General features: G+C 43.4%; 1 protein-coding gene and 1 long non-coding RNA gene across 4 annotated transcripts in view; one reads left to right on the forward strand and one right to left on the reverse strand.

Moving 5' to 3' along the window:
- Positions 1-8440: 8440 nt before the first annotated feature.
- Positions 8441-18322, reverse strand: part of LOC129838944 (probable G protein-coupled receptor 85) — a 73713-nt gene continuing 63831 nt past the window's right edge. The window contains exon 3 of one of the 2 annotated variants that reach the window (XR_008756938.1): positions 8441-8658. The gene's annotated coding sequence lies outside the window, so the exon portion shown is untranslated. Of the gene's footprint in view, positions 8659-13220; positions 13325-18322 lie in introns of those variants that run through there. The other variant, XR_008756937.1, reaches the window with a different exon arrangement.
- LOC129838945 (uncharacterized) lies at positions 8635-11612 on the forward strand. Of its 2 annotated transcripts, none has more exons than XR_008756940.1 (5): positions 8635-10098; positions 10302-10513; positions 10665-10828; positions 11000-11118; positions 11385-11612. It is a non-coding gene; the product is annotated as an uncharacterized LOC129838945 (long non-coding RNA). The 2 variants fall into 2 exon arrangements; XR_008756941.1 differs by having other exon boundaries at positions 11054-11118.

Below are 18322 nucleotides of genomic sequence, written 5' to 3' on the forward strand. Positions count from 1 at the left end.
TAATTTCTCCTGCCATTGCATGTATGTCTTCCAGCTGTTTGTTTCCAAAAGATAACAGTCGCTTGATGGTTAACTCATGCCCCAGACATCTAATGACGATGGTTTCCTCCTCAAAAGAGCGGTAGGGGAACTAACTTTCCACCACATTTATCTAAAGGGGAAGACACAGAGAGCTTGGCATGGATAACATACATACATACTGTATATAACATACATAAAATGTTACATACTACATTACAGGTAACACTAAACAACAAAATTACATTTTGATGTGACAATATATCTGCTGTTTGCTATTGTACGAAAGGAAATGACTTTAAACATTCTACATTTAGAATTGAAGACGTCTTTAACCGCCGGAACTAGATCTGCTCGGCTCCACCCACCCTCCTGTGGTTTAGTTGTTACACCTATCAACAAAATAACATGGTGCCGAATGACACTCAACATAATATAAGTATAAGCACCCACCTAATTATTGTTACTATTTTAGGAATTTATGGAAAATATTCTTACGAAAACAAACACAGCAACCACATTGTCTGGCTTTTGATCTATGTTACAATAATACTTTACCTGCAAAGGAAAGGCCAAATTCTCTGACAACTCCAGTTGGCATGACAACCTGTTATGTTCCACTAATGGCCAGGTGCTGCACCTACTTGGTTCTCCATTTTTCTTCAAGATGAGGACAACAGCTTCCACCCCCAGATCCTTGAAATCAGACAACTTAATAAGAAGATTTATTCAACTACATAAGGAGGAACCAAACATGAAATAGATTTTATAGAAACGAGTAAACTGTACACTTTTTATACTGAAAACAAACGACTAATTACGTTTTCTGTAACACATAAGTCTCTAAACCTATATTAACCTCTTCTCTTCTTTCATACTTCTTATCTTATATTTAAGCCCACACTTATCAGGCACTAATTTGCAGCTTTTAAGTCAGAGCCAATAGCTGCTAGATTGCTGGTTCAAACACCTGGAGGGTTGCTGAAATCAAATTGAAGTAATACCTAATATGGGTCCAATAAACTACCTATGAAACACTTAAACACTACAAATGAGTGGCTAAATTAGTGTTATGCTGCCATCCTAATGACTGACACTCTGACCTGGGATTTAAATGACTGTGGTCATCAACTCTTCTTGCCCTAATGTCTTCAGTTATCTGTCCTTTATCCATTGACTCCCTGAGCTCCTCAGACATCTTTTGGAATTTCCTCCTCTCCATCTCACCTAAACTCCCCCACCTGCCACTGAGGGTTGTTAGGTCACCTGAGATGACAATATTGTATACCGATGTCAACAGATGGTATTGTCGTGGTGAAAGGGTCATGAGCTATTGGCTTACTTGAACAATACAGGATCACCTTCGAACTGCTCATGCTCACCTACAAAGCACTCAATGGACTGACGTCCTCATACTTTACTTACCTTCTGCACCCCACAAATGGGTCTTCCATATGGACAATGACCCCAAGCATACTTCCAAAGTTGTGGCAAAATGGCTTAAGGACAACAAAGTCAAGGTATTGGAGTGGCCATCACAAAGCCCTGACCTCAATCCTATAGAAAATTTGTGGGCAGAACTGAAAAAGCGTGTGCGAGCAAGGAGGCCTACAAACCTGACTCAGTTACACCAACTCTGTCAGGAGGAATGGGCCAAAATTCACCCAACTTATTGTGGGAAGCTTGTGGAAGGCTACCCTGAAACGTTTGACCCAAGTTAAACAATTTAAAGGCAATGCTACCAAATACTAATTGAGTGTATGTAAACTTCTGACCCACTGGGAATGTGATGAAAGAAATAAAAGCTGAAATAAATCATTCTCTCTACTATTATTCTGACATTTCACATTCTTAAAATAAAGTGGTGATCCTAACTGACCTAAGACAGGGAATTTTTACTAGTATTAAATGTCAGGAATTGTGAAAAACTGAGTTTAAATGTATTTGGCTAAGGTGTATGTAAACTTCTGACTTCAACTGTATATAGGTTTGAGGGCAGCTTGATGTAGTGTGACTAGATACACTGTCATTACTACTTACATAGGCATCCATCTCACAACTGCTAATTATTATGGATTGATAAGTGATTTATAGTGAACCGCATAGTTTTAAGTCGTAGATTTCTGAATACATTTCACTTATGATTGAAACCATGGACCTCATTCCTGTAAATCACTCATTTAATGTGCAAAAATCTTCCTCATCCAGGAATGCTTATTGTCAGATGAATTCATATTCCTCCTACCGCTGGGCAAGATCATGCAACATCACAGTTTACTTCCACTGCTATGCTGATGACACCCAGCTCTACCTCTCCACCAAACCCACCACTCCCCTCCCGCATCGGCTGCCTTCACGACATCCAGAGCTGGATGAGCCTGAACCTCCTCAAACTCAACAGCAGCAAAACAGAGGTCATGCTCATCAGCTCCAAATCCACTCTCTCGGTTTCCCGGTCTCTCTGTAAACACAAGTAAAAAGCCTCTGTGTCTCTCTGGATAGTTCCCTCTTTAAAACTTCACATAAAGACCAGCATCCAGTCTCTCCGCCCCGGACAGCATATCTCAAGGCTCCGCCCCTATCTCAAGGCTCCGCCCCTCACTGTCACACTCCAGCACCGAAACCCTCGTCCATGCCTTTGTTACTTCCCGACTAGACTACTGTAACACTCTCCTCACAAGATCCCCACCAAACTCATCAATAGACTCCAACTGGTTCTGAACTGCTGCCAGAATCCACACCAGAACCAGATCAACTGAACACATCAAACCAATCCTGGCTCCATGTGCAATTCTGTGTTAACTTTAAAATACTCCTCCTCACCTACAAAACCCTGGGACCCACCTACCTCTCTGATCTTCTCCCAGTCTATGCCTCCTCCCGCTCCTCCTCTGCTGGTCTCGTCTCACCCCCATTCCCTCTCTCCACCATGGGTGCCCGGGCCTTTAGCTCCTATTCCCAACCCTACCATCTTAATCCAAACCCATACTGTAAACTGGGTACCCTACCACGGTAAACCAAACCCTTACCCTAAACCGGGTACCCTACCATCGTAAACCAAACCCTTACCCTTTTTTATCTGTCCTATTTTGTCAGGTCCTTTTGATTGTTTTTGATTTTATATTGCATTGTTGATTGATGCACTTGATTTTATGTAGACATACTTTTAATGTAAGATGTCCCTAAATGTCCTGAAAGATGCCCGCCAAATTAAAATGTCTAATTATTATTATTAGTACTAGTAGTAGTCAGTGACGATTTTAGCATGTAAATCTTGGTGGGGCAAAAAAAAATGAAAAAGTGGGATGCATGCCAGCAAAGCCACAACACAACGGTAAACAATACATTAATTGCACTATAACAGTGACAAACTGTGCCCACAAACTGTTAGGGCCCACATAAAGCTGTCCCAACAGCAATCCCAACATCTTACCACTACTACACCTGGCTATCCGCAGAGCCTTGTCTGGCAGAGAAACTGTTCATTCAGCCTCATTTACTGCCTTTAAAAAAACATAACTGACTTGCTTAAACAAATGTGGTTTCTAATGACAATTGAGATGCACAAACTATGGCAGAAGGGGATGACAAGCGGTTTTAACTTCGTCGAGATCGGTGTCCCTTCCATGGGATGGTTGAGCCAACGTAGTTTAATGCGATTAGCATGAGGTTGTAAGTAACAAGAACATTTCCCAGGACATAGACATATCTGATATTGGCAGAAAGCCAAAATTATTGTTAATTTAACTGCACTGTCCAATTTACAGTAGCTTTTCCAGTGAAAGAATAGCATGCTATTGTTTGAGGAGCGTGCACAATTTTGAACATGAAAAGTTATTAATAAACAGTTAGGCACATTTAGGCAGTTTTGATACAACATTTTGAACAGAAATCCAATGGTTCATTGGATCAGTCTAAAACGTTGCACATACACTGATGCCATCTAGTGGCCAAAATCTAAATTTTACCTGGGCTGGAATAATACATTGTGGCATTTCTCTTGCATTTCAAACATGATGGTACAAAAAAACACAAAAGAACGGTTGTTTTTTTCTTTGTGTTATCTTTTACCAGATCTATTGTGTTATATTCTACTACATTCCTTTCACATTTCCACAAACTTCAAAGTGTTTCCTTTCAAATGGTACCAAGAATATGCATATCCTTGCTTCAGGGCCTGAGCTACACACAGTTAGATTTGGGTATGTCATTTTAGGCAACGAAAAAAAAGGGAAAAAAGGGGCTAACCCTTAAGAGGGTTGTAGTCTAAACGGGTGCACTAATCAGGTGTTTTTTTTGTCACAACAGTTGAATAAACCAATAAACGAGTGTCAATTCGACACCAAATGTTTTGTAATGTTACCTTACCAAATAGCTAACAGTTCGCTGCCAGGGAAATTTAGCTAGCTACAGCAGTTAGCTAACATTACCTAGCTAGCTAATAGCTAACTAGCTTGACCATCTACAGTAGCTAGCTAACGTTTGTAAACTAGAATCATAGAACAATGAGGGTTAGTTATGTAAATCTTTGCTATAATACTCAAACCAAATATAGGTTATAGTCTAGTTAAGGTCATTCAGCCATTCATTCTATACACCACCACTTTGGCTAACGTGAGTGTTGCTTCATTGGCTAGTTAGATGGCTGGCTAGTAACGTTACATAGATGGCTACCAAAGGCACACGTCTAAACTAGATAACCTAAACCTGCATTCGGTTTGAGAATTCAGTAAAAGATGTGAGCCTGGGTAGCTATGAAGTTGTTAATTGCGTCAGCTGTCGATGATTTTTTCTAGGCGTGTGTGCCTTGTGTGTACTAGCTACGGAATGTAGAGTCAAATGTAGTGCTTGTCTCATGCATTACTAAATATCGAGTTAATAAGTGCAGTGCAGCAAAGCCAGAGAGAAAGCAGGGAATATGTCTTCTGGTTGAAGTGATTGTATGTTACCATAGCAAATGTTAGAAAGGTAACTGGTGTTTATCTCAATCTCATATGCTGAAATCCACACGCCTGCGATATGCAAATGTCACGCATGCAACAGTTCACCTTGGCTTAGTTTTGAGGCTGTCAAAGTAGTACATTAGTATAAAAATCAAGATCGTGTGCTGCGTTGTTCATTAGGCTACATTTTTATTCGAGTGTATTGAAGTTGAACGTGGCTGTGTTTTATATAGGCTGTGTTAGGGTAATGCTGACTATTTTAGATGTGACATTTTAATATGAGATGATTAACAGTGTCTAATTTTCCTTTCACTAAGGATGCTGGCTGTACGAGTGAAATACAAAGATGAGAAGAAATAAAAAAAAATCACAAGGGCCATTGACTTTCAATGACTTCTTGGAAGAAGGTGAGTGATTGCCACGATTGCAGTTGTTTATAGGAACCCTAAAGGTGAGCTAAATGTAACTTTGTTTAAGTCAAGAAATGTATCCTGCCTACCATGGACTTAAAAGTCTACGATGAATCTGAGACAGAAGTAGATGAAGTGTTCCAGTATCATCTTTAGAGACCAGACCTCAGTGTGCTACAAATGTGTTTACCCAATGAAACAAATGTGTTTACCCAATGAAACAAATGTGCTTACCCAATGAAACAAATGTGTTTACCCAATGGTTCTGATGGTGAGTTATTTGTCTACAGTACAGAGATGTGATCAATGTATTCATTCATACAATCCCAGCTAGCACAAATGATATGGCCCACATCCGTCCTTAGTCTGGCAGGCCTGATCTATCTCGCTGGCCCAGTTCTGGCACCCGGATCCAGGCGGAGTTCTGGTGTTTGCAGGGATGGTACAGTAAAAGGGGGGGGGAACCCCGTCCCCCAAAGCCTGCGGGGGGGGCACCGCTGAGACATTTAAATGCCAAACACGCTTTTGGGAGCGAGGAGTTTGCCAGGGGTCCTAGGTTTGGAGGGATGGAGTTACACGTCACACATTCTTTGGCATGTCACAGATCACATTAGGACCCATTAATTGTATGTCTTATCTCAACATCCCATATAGAATTGTAAGTTAATGATTTCTGTAACGTCCTGACCAGAGTTCTTATGTGTTGTGCTTGTTTTAGTGTTGGTCAGGACGTGAGCTGGGTGGGCATTGTATGTTGTGTGTCTAGTTTGTCTGTTTCTGTGTCCAGCCTAATATGGTTCTCAATCAGAGGCAGCTGTCAATCATTGTCCCTGATTGAGAATCATATATAGGTGGCTTGTTTTGTGTTGGGATTTTGTGGGTGGTTGTTTCCTGTGTCAGTGTTTGTGCCACACGGGACTGTGACGGTTAGTACGTTTGTTGTTTTGTATTTTGTCTTGTTTTCTTGTTATTAAATCATGGAAACTTACCACGCTGTACATTGGTCCTCCGATCCTTCTCGCCTCTCCTCGTCCGAGGAGGAGGACGACTTAGACTGCCGTTACAGAACCACCCACCTAACTCGGACCAAGCAGCGTGGCTACGGGCAGCAGCAGCGGCCCACTACACAGGACTCCTGGACATGGGAGGAAATTATGAACGGTTAAGGACCCTGGGATAAGGTTGGAAAGGATCGCCTCCCATGGGAACAGCTGGAGGCAGCTAGGAGAGCAGAGGCAACCGGAGAGAGGAACCGGCGTTATGAAGGTACGCGGCTAGCACGGAAGCCCGAGAAGAAATCCCAAATATGTATTGGGGGGGGGGGCTAAAGGGTAGTGTGGCGAAGCCAGGTAGGAAACCTGCGCCCACTTCCCATGCTTACCGTGGAGAGCGGGAGTACGGGCAGACACCGTGTTATGCGGAAGAGCGCACGGTGTCTCCTGTACGTGTGCATAGCCAGGTGCGGATTATTCCACCTTCCTGCACTGGCCGGGACAGATTGAGCATTGAGCCAAGTGCCATGAAGCCGGCTCAACATATCTGGCCTCCAGTACGTGTCCTCGGGCCGGTGTACATGGCACCAGCCTTACGCATGGTGTCCCCGGTTCGCCAACACAGACATGCTCCCCGTAGCCCGACCAGTGCGGGGAGGTGGAATAACCCGCACTGGTCGGGCTACGGGGAGCATTCAACCAGGTAAGGTTGGGCAGGCTCGGTGCTCAAGGGAGCCAGTACGCCTTCACGGTCCGGTATATCCGGCGCCACCTTCCCGCCCCAGCCCAGTACCATCAGTGCCTACACCACGCACCAGGCTTCCAGTGCGTCTCCAGAGCCTTGTTCCTCCTCCACGCACTCTCCCTGTGGTGCGTGTCTCCAGCCCAGTACCTCCAGTTCCGGTCCCACGCACCAGGCCTATAGTGCGCCTCGAGAGTCCAGTGTGCCCTGTTCCTGCTCCCTGCACTAGCTTTGAGGTGCGTGTCTCCAGTTCGGTACCACCAGTTCCGGCACCACGCACCAGGCCTACTGTGCGCCTCAGCATGTCAGAGTCGGCCGTCTGCCAAACGCCGCCTGCACTGCTCGTCTGCCCAGCGCCGCCTGAGCTGCCGTCTGAGCTGCCTGTGCTGCCCGTCTGCCCAGCGCCGTCTGAGCTGCCTGCCTGCCCAGCGCCATCTGAGCCATCCGTCTGCCCAGCGCCATCTGAGCCATCCGTCTGCCCAGCGCCATCTGAGCCGCCCGTCTGTCCCGAGCCGTCAGAGCCGCCCGTCTGTCCCGAGCCATTAGAGCCGCCTGTCTGTCAGGAGCTGCCAGAGCCGCCCGCCAGTCAGGAGCTGCCAGAGCCGCCCGCCAGTCAGGAGCTGCCAGAGCCGCCCGCCAGTCAGGAGCTGCCAGAGCCGCCCAGAGCCGGGACCTTTGTGAAGGTCGGGCTACGGGGAGCATTCAACCAGGTAAGGTTGGGCAGGCTCGGTGAAAGTTTGTGAAGGTTCCTAGACCAGGGTCGGGGCGAGGGTCGCCACTCAAAGGACGCTAAGGAAGGGGACAAAGACAATGGTGGAGTGGTGTCCTCGTCCTGCGCCGGAGCCGCCACTGCGGACAGATGTCCACCCAGACCCTCCTCTTGAGTTTTAGGGGTGCGTTCGGAGTCCGTACCTCAGGAGGGGGGTACTGTAACGTCCTGACCAGAGTTCTTATGTGTTGTGCTTGTTTTAGTGTTGGTCAGGACGTGATCTGGGTGGGTATTGTATGTTGTGTGTCTAGTTTGTCTGTTTCTGTGTCCAGCCTAATATGGTTCTCAATCAGAGGCAGCTGTCAATCGTTGTCCCTGATTGAGAATCATATATAGGTGGCTTGTTTTGTGTTGGGATTTTGTGGGTGGTTGTTTCCTGTGTCAGTGTTTGTGCCACACGGGACTGTGACGGTTAGTACGTTTGTTTTGTATTTTGTCTAGTTTTCTCGTTATTAAATCATGGAAACTTACCACGCTGTACATTGGTCCTCCGATCCTTCTCGCCTCTCCTCGTCCGAGGAGGAGGATGACTTAGACTGCCATTACAATTTCTTTACAGATTATTTGGGCCTGACATTTAAAGCATGCTAAATTGGGTTTAGTGTAGGACTAGCAATCAAATGTAAAGACACATATGCAATTTGGCTGTATTATCCCTGTAGCATTGTTGAGAACGGAGTATACATTTAGTCATGTAATTGGCAGATTAGGTTAACTCTTCTGCAAGCTGCTCCGTGGTTGTTGGTGGTTCCTCAGACTGTCACTGTTACGCTGACACAAAGTCCTAAACAGAAAAAGGAGAACAGAGGAAGATATTGCAGTCAAAGTAATCCCATCATTATTTGCTATGATTGTCTTTTCATAATTAAAAACTGTATTGATCTTCCTGAGGTTCCATCGATGTGATGTTAGGTTGGACTACCGGAGAGTGAGTTAGTATGTAGGTTTTTTCCAGTCCTGCTCTTAACGACTTCAATCATCTTGGAAGATCCTAATGTGCAGCTCAGTGATATAGTCAGGTGTTGGAGCAGGGCTGAAACCAAGGCTTTGCACAGTAGCTCTCCAGGAGGATGGCTGGCGACCACTGAGCTCTTTCTTACTATGACCTCTTCCATCCTTCTCAAAACCAACTACAGAAAAATGCATTTGGAGAGGAACATTGGGTCTTACTATCAAATGGGATTTGAGAAGGAGGCGAGGAATCAATAAAAACATATTTTGAGAAAGAACCCAGGTATACTAGGGTCTGTGTCTGTTGTGCTTTTTGTTAGATGATTGAGGGCATTCTCCAGAGCAAAGCTGGAGTGAATGAGTATACTCTGACAAAAACTTAACTGACCACACCAGACGTAATATGATCAAGGTATTGGTTGCAAATAGGACCGGGGATCATGGGCAAACCATCCATTTTTTGAACACGTTAAGATCAATGTTTTGCATTCATGTGTTATTGCCAATGTCGTAATTATTCATTGTTTGGGGTTCAGAATAAGTACCCTCATGAGATGTGAAGGAGGCAAACGCAAGAGGAATAGTTTCCTTGTTCCCGTACCTGGCCGACCTCAAAAGCAAGACCGTGAGTACGAAATAAATCCGGGTCCCAATTCACTCCTTACCACGTTCCTTTAGCCCTAACCCTTTGATGTTTGCAGATTTGAAGGGTGTGGATAGATGTAAGTAGTGTAGTTGTGGAGCTTTCACTCTATGGATCTGCAAACATGGATAGGGTTATAGGGCCATGGGGAAGTGTTGTAAGACTTTTTTTTAAAAATGGTTTTGCTGTTTTAAAGGCACAGTCTGCTGATGGTGAAATTGCCACTGAAACATCCCTCGATGTTCAAATGATAAACGCAGCATTTTTTCGAAATCACTTTTGAAGTCGCAAAGCGGTCTAACATAGCACTGCTGTTGTTTACATGCTCCTCCTCGGGTCACTCGAAATTGAAGATAACATCAATCAGGCTTTGTGTATGTGAAGGTGACCGAGGAGCATGTAACATTACACAGTCCCTGCAACTGTTCAACTTTTCTTCTAGATTCTAACATGCACCAGTGACACATTTGCTTCGGGTAAACAAAAGTGTTATTTTTTTTTGTTTTTTTTGTCTGTGTCCCACTATTACACCGCAGAAGACAGGAGTTGTTACTTGCCATGGGGACTGAAGCACCTGTGAAAAGAAGGCTGCAGAGGGAAGAATAAAGTCCCCTCGTAGATCACTAACAGGTGGGTCAGCTGGTTGGCACACATAACACTCTTTTATTTTTGTGTGTATGATTAGTGCTCACTTGGGTGTAGGCTTGTGTGTGTTCACAAGGGAGGGAAACTTGCTTTTTATGGGGTTCTCTCACATTTCAGTGTAAGGGGGTTTGGTTAGACTGTTACTGCCAGTGTTATGTGTTCCTGTCCTTTTTAATCTTTGGTTGAAGGTGGACAGAGACCCCTTCATGGACGAAGACTGGCTGAGTGAAGAAGGGCAGTGTCGAGAGGCCATCGCGCTGATGAAACACGCGTCTGATGAAGCAATCGCTGAAAAAAAAGATGAAGCTGACCTTTGCCTAGCGCCAAAACATTGTCCATGACCCACATAACTCTTCTGACATACTCAGTGTTTCCGTGGTTCCTGGACATACCAAGCATGGTATGAATGAAATGGACTCTGGATTCCAAAGTATGACCATGTCACAGGGTGGCCATTGTCAGAGCTATTACCCTTTAAAAGGCGACGGGAACATGTGTTAGAAATCCTGTAGCTGATATGTTATCGTTGTCTTTGTGTGTCTTGTCTGTAGATTGAGCAAGATTTTAGACTGATGTTTGGTGACGCAACTTCCACATAATTCCTGAAGAAATGGCCTACGGTCTTTAAACGGAATGTCATCCAGCAGAGCCATGGACTCAACTGAGCTTCAGGACCTGATACACAACGCTGAGTCCACAGCTGAGATGGGAAATGGTACAGACATACCACTTTATACTGTAATGTGAAGTTCTAGTATGTGCATTTGGAAGGGAGAAGAATTGTAGGATTGTGGTTGAAAGGGAAGTGGGTTCAATTTTAAACCACACCAACAATGGCAAACATGTTCTTTCAGTTTTATGTCAGAATTATAATGTGTGTTTCTAGGCTGGGACACTGACATTCTACTCCTTGTCCATCTTCTGCCTCCCTCCGCTCAAGGCCTCAACAGGCTGGGAAAGATGTCAACAAGACCCTCAGCTGAACCTCTTGTGATGTTTGTTAAGGTCAGGCTATAATTTGTTATAGACAAAATGTGTCGCTGTATCCTGATCTCTCTCCCTCTTCCCCTTCACCCCTCTCTCCCTCAAGTGTACAAGCACATACCCTAGCAAAGAGCACTATCACCAACTCTACTGCTATAATACCTCTTACTAGTTCAACTACTACAACTGTGGCAGTATGACACTGTAATACATATTAGAATCACTACTGTCTGGCTTGTTAGACTTATTAATAGTAGATGTTCTGACAATACATTATTGTCTTATAGGCAGGGACCAGCATCCAGCAGCGTCTGGATGGCATCACCGGAAGTCAACAGCCCTTTCTGCTTGCTGTGGAGACCCAGAGAATTAGTATTCACGCCTACTTCATCGTGATTGAAAAACATACAGTACCTTGTAAGGCATCAAATCACATTTAATTTGTAACATGCGACAAATACAACAGGTGTAGACCTTACCATGAAATGCTTACTTACAAACCTTTAACCAACAATGCAGTTGTAGAAATAGATTTAAGATAATATTTTATAAATAATCTAAAGTAAAAAAAAAAAAAGATCAAATCAAAAAGTCACAACACATTTGCATAACAATAACGAGGCTGTTTTGATGAGCTTTTCAAAACTCACTTTGTTTTTGGTACCTCATACAGTCAGGGTCTGGCAAACATGTACACTTTTCGACAAACGACTATCAACGGCATTGACGTTAATACAACTAAGGTGAATCAGCTGAGAGAGAGAAAAGGCGACGGGAACATGTGTTAGAAATCCTGTAGCTGAGATGTAGCAGAGCTGAGAGCCATAATGCTGCATTAAACAGATCTGTTTGAGACACAGAAAGGGCTTTGTTTTGTGTGCAAATGCCGCCAGGCAAATGCCAATAGCCTTGTAAAACATCTGAAGGGAATCCAGTGTCTTTGTCCCGGGAAATCGCTGCTTTTTAAAGTGTAGTCAGGTTTGTTGTTCACATGTATTTGGCACTATTTCTGGATTTAGAAAATATCTTATCGTTTTCCACAATTGTTTCCACATGTTTTCTGAATCTTTGGGCCATTTTCCCAAAACTCTAACCACAAACACAAAAGGCAAAACTCTACAAATCTCTAGCGAAAGCAAACACTGCGTTCATAATTGTTTTATCTCTTTCCAAAATGTTTTTTATTTGCATCAAAATGACACACACACGCGTCATATGAATAGATCTGTCTACCAACCAACAACACACTGATGTGCTCAACACAAAACACTACTATGAAGTTCCCATCAGTAGGTTTATGCCTTTTGCACTTTCTGTGTTACACTGTAACCGGTTGTAAAAGTCTGTTACAGTAATGTATACCTACTCAAATATACATAAATAAACACACACACATGCAATACAGTAACAAAAACAGTGATTTGTGTTTTGTATGTAACACTTTCCATACCCAACAGGAGAAAACCAGGAAAAACATTCAGTAAAAGAAAGGGTTTTCTGTACAAAAATGAAAGTGGCTCATTCTTTCAAAACTCGAAAACACAAAAAACACATGCAAAAAAAAAACCTATTTTGGTCTGGGTACAGCTCCTCATCTACATCACAAGCGATGTTCTCCCTGGCTAAACATCGGGGAAAGAATCTTCTGGAGTGACGGATCCAGTCACCGAAAGCCCCCACATCAACTTCACCACATGCATCCTCCATTGCCTGGAGAAGAGGCCTGCGTGCGAGGGGATGGCGGTCATACACCTATCGCCATGATGAAAAAAAATATTCAATTGAGTTTAGGAATGGGGAATATGGTGGGACGCATAGAACAATAAGTTGTGGGTGGTCGATGAACCAGTTGCGGACCAGAGCAGCCCGGTGGAAACTCACGTTGTCCCAGATGACAACATTACTGGGCTGCTCTGGTCCACCTCTATGCTCGGCTGGAATGAGGATGCCATGTAGTCCAGAAATGAGAAGGGCGGGGTTGTGGGGACCAAGGTTGGCATGGTGATGGAGGACACCTTGCTGGCTAAAGGCTGCGCACATGGTGATATTCCCTCCACACTGTCCAGGGACATTCACAATGGCACGGTGGCAAATGTATGCAGTTATGTGGTTCTGGATTTCTCGTAGTCTAATGGTATTGTTTGCTACCACCATGTTCACAAAAGCGATCTCCTGTTCTGGTGTGAACAGCCGGTGTATTCCACCATGGCCTGGCCGTCTCTCAGTTCTGCAGAAGACCACACATATGATATGATTAGTTACAGTAAGCTAAAATCTATTTTCTTTCAATATGAAATGACATTAGTGTAACATTGGCCAAAAATCACTGAGTAACATAGGCCCACTGATATGTCGGACTGCAGTATACATACCTACCATCTACACTATGCTCTTTATGTAACTTACCGGTTCTCATTTCTGAATGTATGGATGATAGACGCAACCGTGTAGTGGCTCCGGTTGGGTTGTACTCTCTGCCCAGCCTCCCTCATACTCAATCCATGGTTGAACACATGGTCAACTAATGTGGCCCTGATCTCATCTGAGACAACTGTCCTTCCTCGTCCTCTTCCTCTTCTTCCTCTCACTCCTTCACCACTAGTTCTTGCTTCACCATTAACTTCCATTTTCCTCCAGAACAGGAGAGCTGATCTGTGGCCTTTTATAGTGCTAAAGCTCTGATTTCTAAGTTAACAATTCAGCAACTAGTGTTTACACCTGTGAGGAGTGGGTGTTGCCAATATGTGTATAGAGCTTGGCATTGTGATTGGTGTTGCTTTCCAAAGGGACTAAAGAGATTTTAATTTGGAATGTTGTGCCTAATGTAGAGTACAGTGTGTAGTGTTCTGCAAAAAGTGTGATATAGAATTGAAAACTGAGTGTAAAGGAGGAATTGTGCTTGCAATTTTGCAGACTTGGTTGAGGGATTTGTTACATGAGTTTCAGGTTTCGGTGATTTGTCTTTCAAGTTCCAATTTTAGTGTGTAAACAATTGGGGAAGAACTGTAACAGGGCATATGAAGAGCGTACCGAAAAGCAGTTTCTGATAATGATGGCGGAGGCCCCTCTAATGCTACTAACAGTTTTACAGCAAACAGTTTTGGTGATGCGCCAGCACCAAGCTCACATTGTGATTCAGCTCTCTATAATAAGAGGGTTGTGGAGCCACACGAGAGGGTTGTGGAGCCAACTGAGCCACACGGCTCCGTGTGGCTCAGTTGGTAGAGCATGGCGCTTGCAACGCCAGGGTTGTGGGTTCATTTCCCACGGGGGGCCAGTACAAAAAAAGTATGAATGTATGTACTTGTAAGTCGCTCTGGATAAGAGCGTCTGCTAAATGACTTAAATGTAAATGTAAATGTTGTGGATAATTGTGCCGCAACAATAGCTCAAAGCAGCAGGAGCTGGTGAAACAACAGTGAACACTTTAGCCAGTACCATGGAAGAGATAGTTGATGATATCCACAGTCAAGCTAAAGTCGGTGAAGACGTGTCTGTCTTTACAGGAAACTGGCAACGATGATATTGGGTGTAAAATAGATCAGTGTTTTGAGCAAATTGAAAATCCTTTCGTGTATTGAATTCTGAAACCAAAAGGTTGAAATATTTCTCAGAGAAGTGGGGAACTGTAGATCCAGTTGAATATGTTCTTGGCACAAGATTTGACACAACGCAATAGAACCACTGGAACATATGAGCAGGTTTTTGTTACAGATAAGTCCATGTACATACCCATTTTGCAGACGTTAGTCTGTTTATAAAAATTCACACCTAAACACAATGTTGCAGCCTGTGGAAGGTCCCAAAGAAAGTCTACTCTATGACTTGCGTGATGGACATTTGTCTACGAATCATGCTCTATTCTCAAAAGAGAAACATGCGATACCAATTCAACTCTTGAATGACGGCTTTAAAACCGCTAATCCTCTTGAATCGAAGCATGGTATGCATAGCTTGGTTACCATTTACTTTACTTTAAGAAATGTCTCACAAAGTGGAATTCTTCTCTGCTCAATATTCACCTGGTTTCTCTATCTCGTGCTCAAGATATGAAAACCTATTGGTTTCACTCACTACTTGACCCAATTGGACGAGAGGTAAACAATTAAGGTTCCCTTGTATGATCACCAAAGTCATGGAACTATTGTCCAAGTAGCAGGTGACAACCTCGTTATTCATGGTTTATTTGGTTTTGGGGAATATTTTAGTGTAATACATTGCTGCCGTTTCTGTTATGCCGGGGAAAGACGACTTTCAGACAGAATTTAGTGAAGACAGTCCCAAGATGGTATTGCAAGATGCATGTGGAACACTGCCAAACAATGGAGAGAAATCCCACTCTGCCCTCAGTGATGGGTGTTAAAGAATTCTGCCTGTACTTTCATACAACTGAGAATTTTTCAGTTGATATCATACTCGCTGATATCATCATCTTGGAGTGTGTTGGGCAATACGAGGTGAAATTGCTACTGCAGCACTTGCCAAACAGGCATTTAACTTCAAAAGAAATTGACATGAGAATTCAGAGCTTCAACTATGGTTATATGGAAAGAAACAACAGACCCCCCTACAGTGAAGTTACTTGAGAGTTCCAATGATTTGAGGTTTAAATGCCATTCAGTCTTGGTTGTTGTCTCTAAATGATCGACACTGGCATTTGCTACTTTTGTTGCTTCAAATAGTCAACACTGTATTTTCTCCAGTGTTATCAGATGGTATTACAGGCTATTTGAAGCACTGGATTGCAGAACACCACAGATTGTTCAAGCATTTGTTTTCTGGAAAAAGGTTGTTACCAAAGCATAGATATGGTGCATCAGCCAGTATTCAGAAAATCAGGCCAATTCTCAATTCTCCATAGCTGTTATATGCGCTATGAAGCAAAACACACACAAAAAAAGTGACAAGCTTTGGCCAAGAAACACCAAAGTTACATGGCATTCAACTGGGAAGCATTTGCCCTAGATATATTGATCCAGGGAAAATGGTGCCCTTGGATGTAATGGAAGAGGCTCATGAGATCGCAAAAGCACTGCGGGTGCCTTCTTCCACTAAGGTTTTGAGTGTAAAATGGGCCAAACATCAAGGGGAAGGTAGATTTGGTTGTTTGTCTTAAAGTTCTTTGTGAGATGCCACTGTTTCACGAAATCCAGTCTATCATTGTAAAGGATGGCAACATGCTGGTTACTTGCTTTAGAACACACTGTCTTTGTGAAGATTTCATGCGTTTTAAAGTTGTATGGACAAGAAAGGTACCCCATGTTGTTGATGTTGATGATCTTTTGCATCACAAATCATTCGACATACAGATGTCCTGTGGTGGTGATGATTGAAGTTTGTTTGTGGTCCCTACTACCTTCATGTGATTTCATTTCCACGCTTGCACACAGTTACAAAACAATTTAGAAATTCCCCCACGGAGGCACGGGGGATGTGGCTTTCAATTCATACTGTCCCTAAAGCTTTATTTTATTTCAAGGATTGTACACCATGTACTGTTTGCGCTGTTTTTGGCATCTCATGTAATAATAAAAAATCCTGTTCTGCAATATTTTGGGTTAACTGATTTATGGTAGTAATATAATTTTTTTCTGTGTTTACCTTGATCAGAGTCAATGTATTCAATATTATGAGTCAGAGTAAATTTTAATGACACTGGTAGGAGTAAACATTACTAACATAATGTAAATCTAGAATAATGAACAATACTGCATTGAGTGAAAAAAAAAATTGTGTGTGTTATTTTAAGCTATTATTGTACAGAGTGAAACGCAATGACGTATTTTAAATTTCAACACTCTGTTGCCAGAGTTCGTTTTACTCTTTTTGGACTGGGATCCAATGTACAGTTCATTTGGAAAGTATTCAGATCCCTTGACTTTTTCCACATTTTGTTAAGTTACAGCCTTATTTTTCAATCTATAGACAATACCCCATAAGGACAAAACGAAAATAGGTTTTTAGAAATGTTTGCTAATTTATAAAGAATACAAAACAGAAATACCTTATTTACATACGTATTCAGACCCTTTGCTATGAGACTCAAAATTGAGCTCAGGTGTGTCCTGTTTCCATTGATCATCCTTGACATTTTTCTACAACTTCATTGGAGTCCACCTGTGGTAAATTCAATTGATTGGACATGATTTGGAAAGGCACACACCTGTCAATATAAGGTCGCACATTTGACAGTGCATGTCAGAGCAAAAACCAAGCCACGAGGTCGAAAGAATTGTCCATAGAGCTCAGAGACAGGATTGTGTCGAGGCAGAGATCTGAGGAAGGGTACCAAAACATTTCTGCAGCATTGAAGGTCCCCAATAACACAGTGGCCTCCATCATTCTTAAATGGAAGAAGTTTGGAACCACCAAGACTCTTTCTAGAGCAGGCCGCCCTGACAAAGTAAGCAATTGGGGAGAAGGTGCCAAGAACCCGATGATCACGCTGACAGAGCTCCAGAGTTCCTATGTGGAGATGGGAGAACCTTCTAGAAGGACAACCTACTCTGCAGCACTCCACCAATCAGGCCTTTATGGTAGAGTTGCCAGATGGAAGCCCCTCCTCAGAGAAAGGCACGTGACAGCCCGCTTGGTTTGCCAAAAGCCACCCAAAGTACTCTCAGACCATGAGAAACAAGATTCTATGGTCTGATGAAACCAAGATTGAACTCTTTGGCTTGAATGCCGAGTGTCACGTCTGGAGGAAACCTGGCACCATCCCTACCGTGAAGCATGGTGGTGACAACATCATGCTGTGAGGATGTTTTTCAGCGGCAGGGACTAGCAGACTAGTTAGGATCGAGGAAAAGATGAACGAAGCAAAGTACAGAGAGTTCCTTGATAAACCTGCTGCAGAGCGCTCAGGCCCTCAGACTTTGGCAAAGGTTCACCTTCCAACAGGACAACGACCCTAAGTAGATAGCCAAGACAACACAGGAGTGGCTACAGGACAAGTCTCTGAATGACCATGAGTGGCCGAGCCAGAGCCCGGACTTAAACCCGATCGAAGATCTCTGGAGATACCTGAAAATAGCTCCCCATCCAACCTGACAGCGCTTGAGAGGCTCTGCAGAGAAGAATGGGAGAATCTCCCCAAATACAGGTATGCCAAGCTTGTCGTGTCATACCCAAGAAGACTCGAGGCTGTAATCACTGCCAAAGGTGCTTCAACAAAGTACTGAGCAATCGGTCTGATGTGATGTGATATGTAAATGTTATATTTCAG

The sequence above is a fragment of the Salvelinus fontinalis genome, chromosome 39 (genome assembly GCF_029448725.1).
Source record: "Salvelinus fontinalis isolate EN_2023a chromosome 39, ASM2944872v1, whole genome shotgun sequence".
NCBI lineage: Eukaryota > Metazoa > Chordata > Actinopteri > Salmoniformes > Salmonidae > Salvelinus > Salvelinus fontinalis.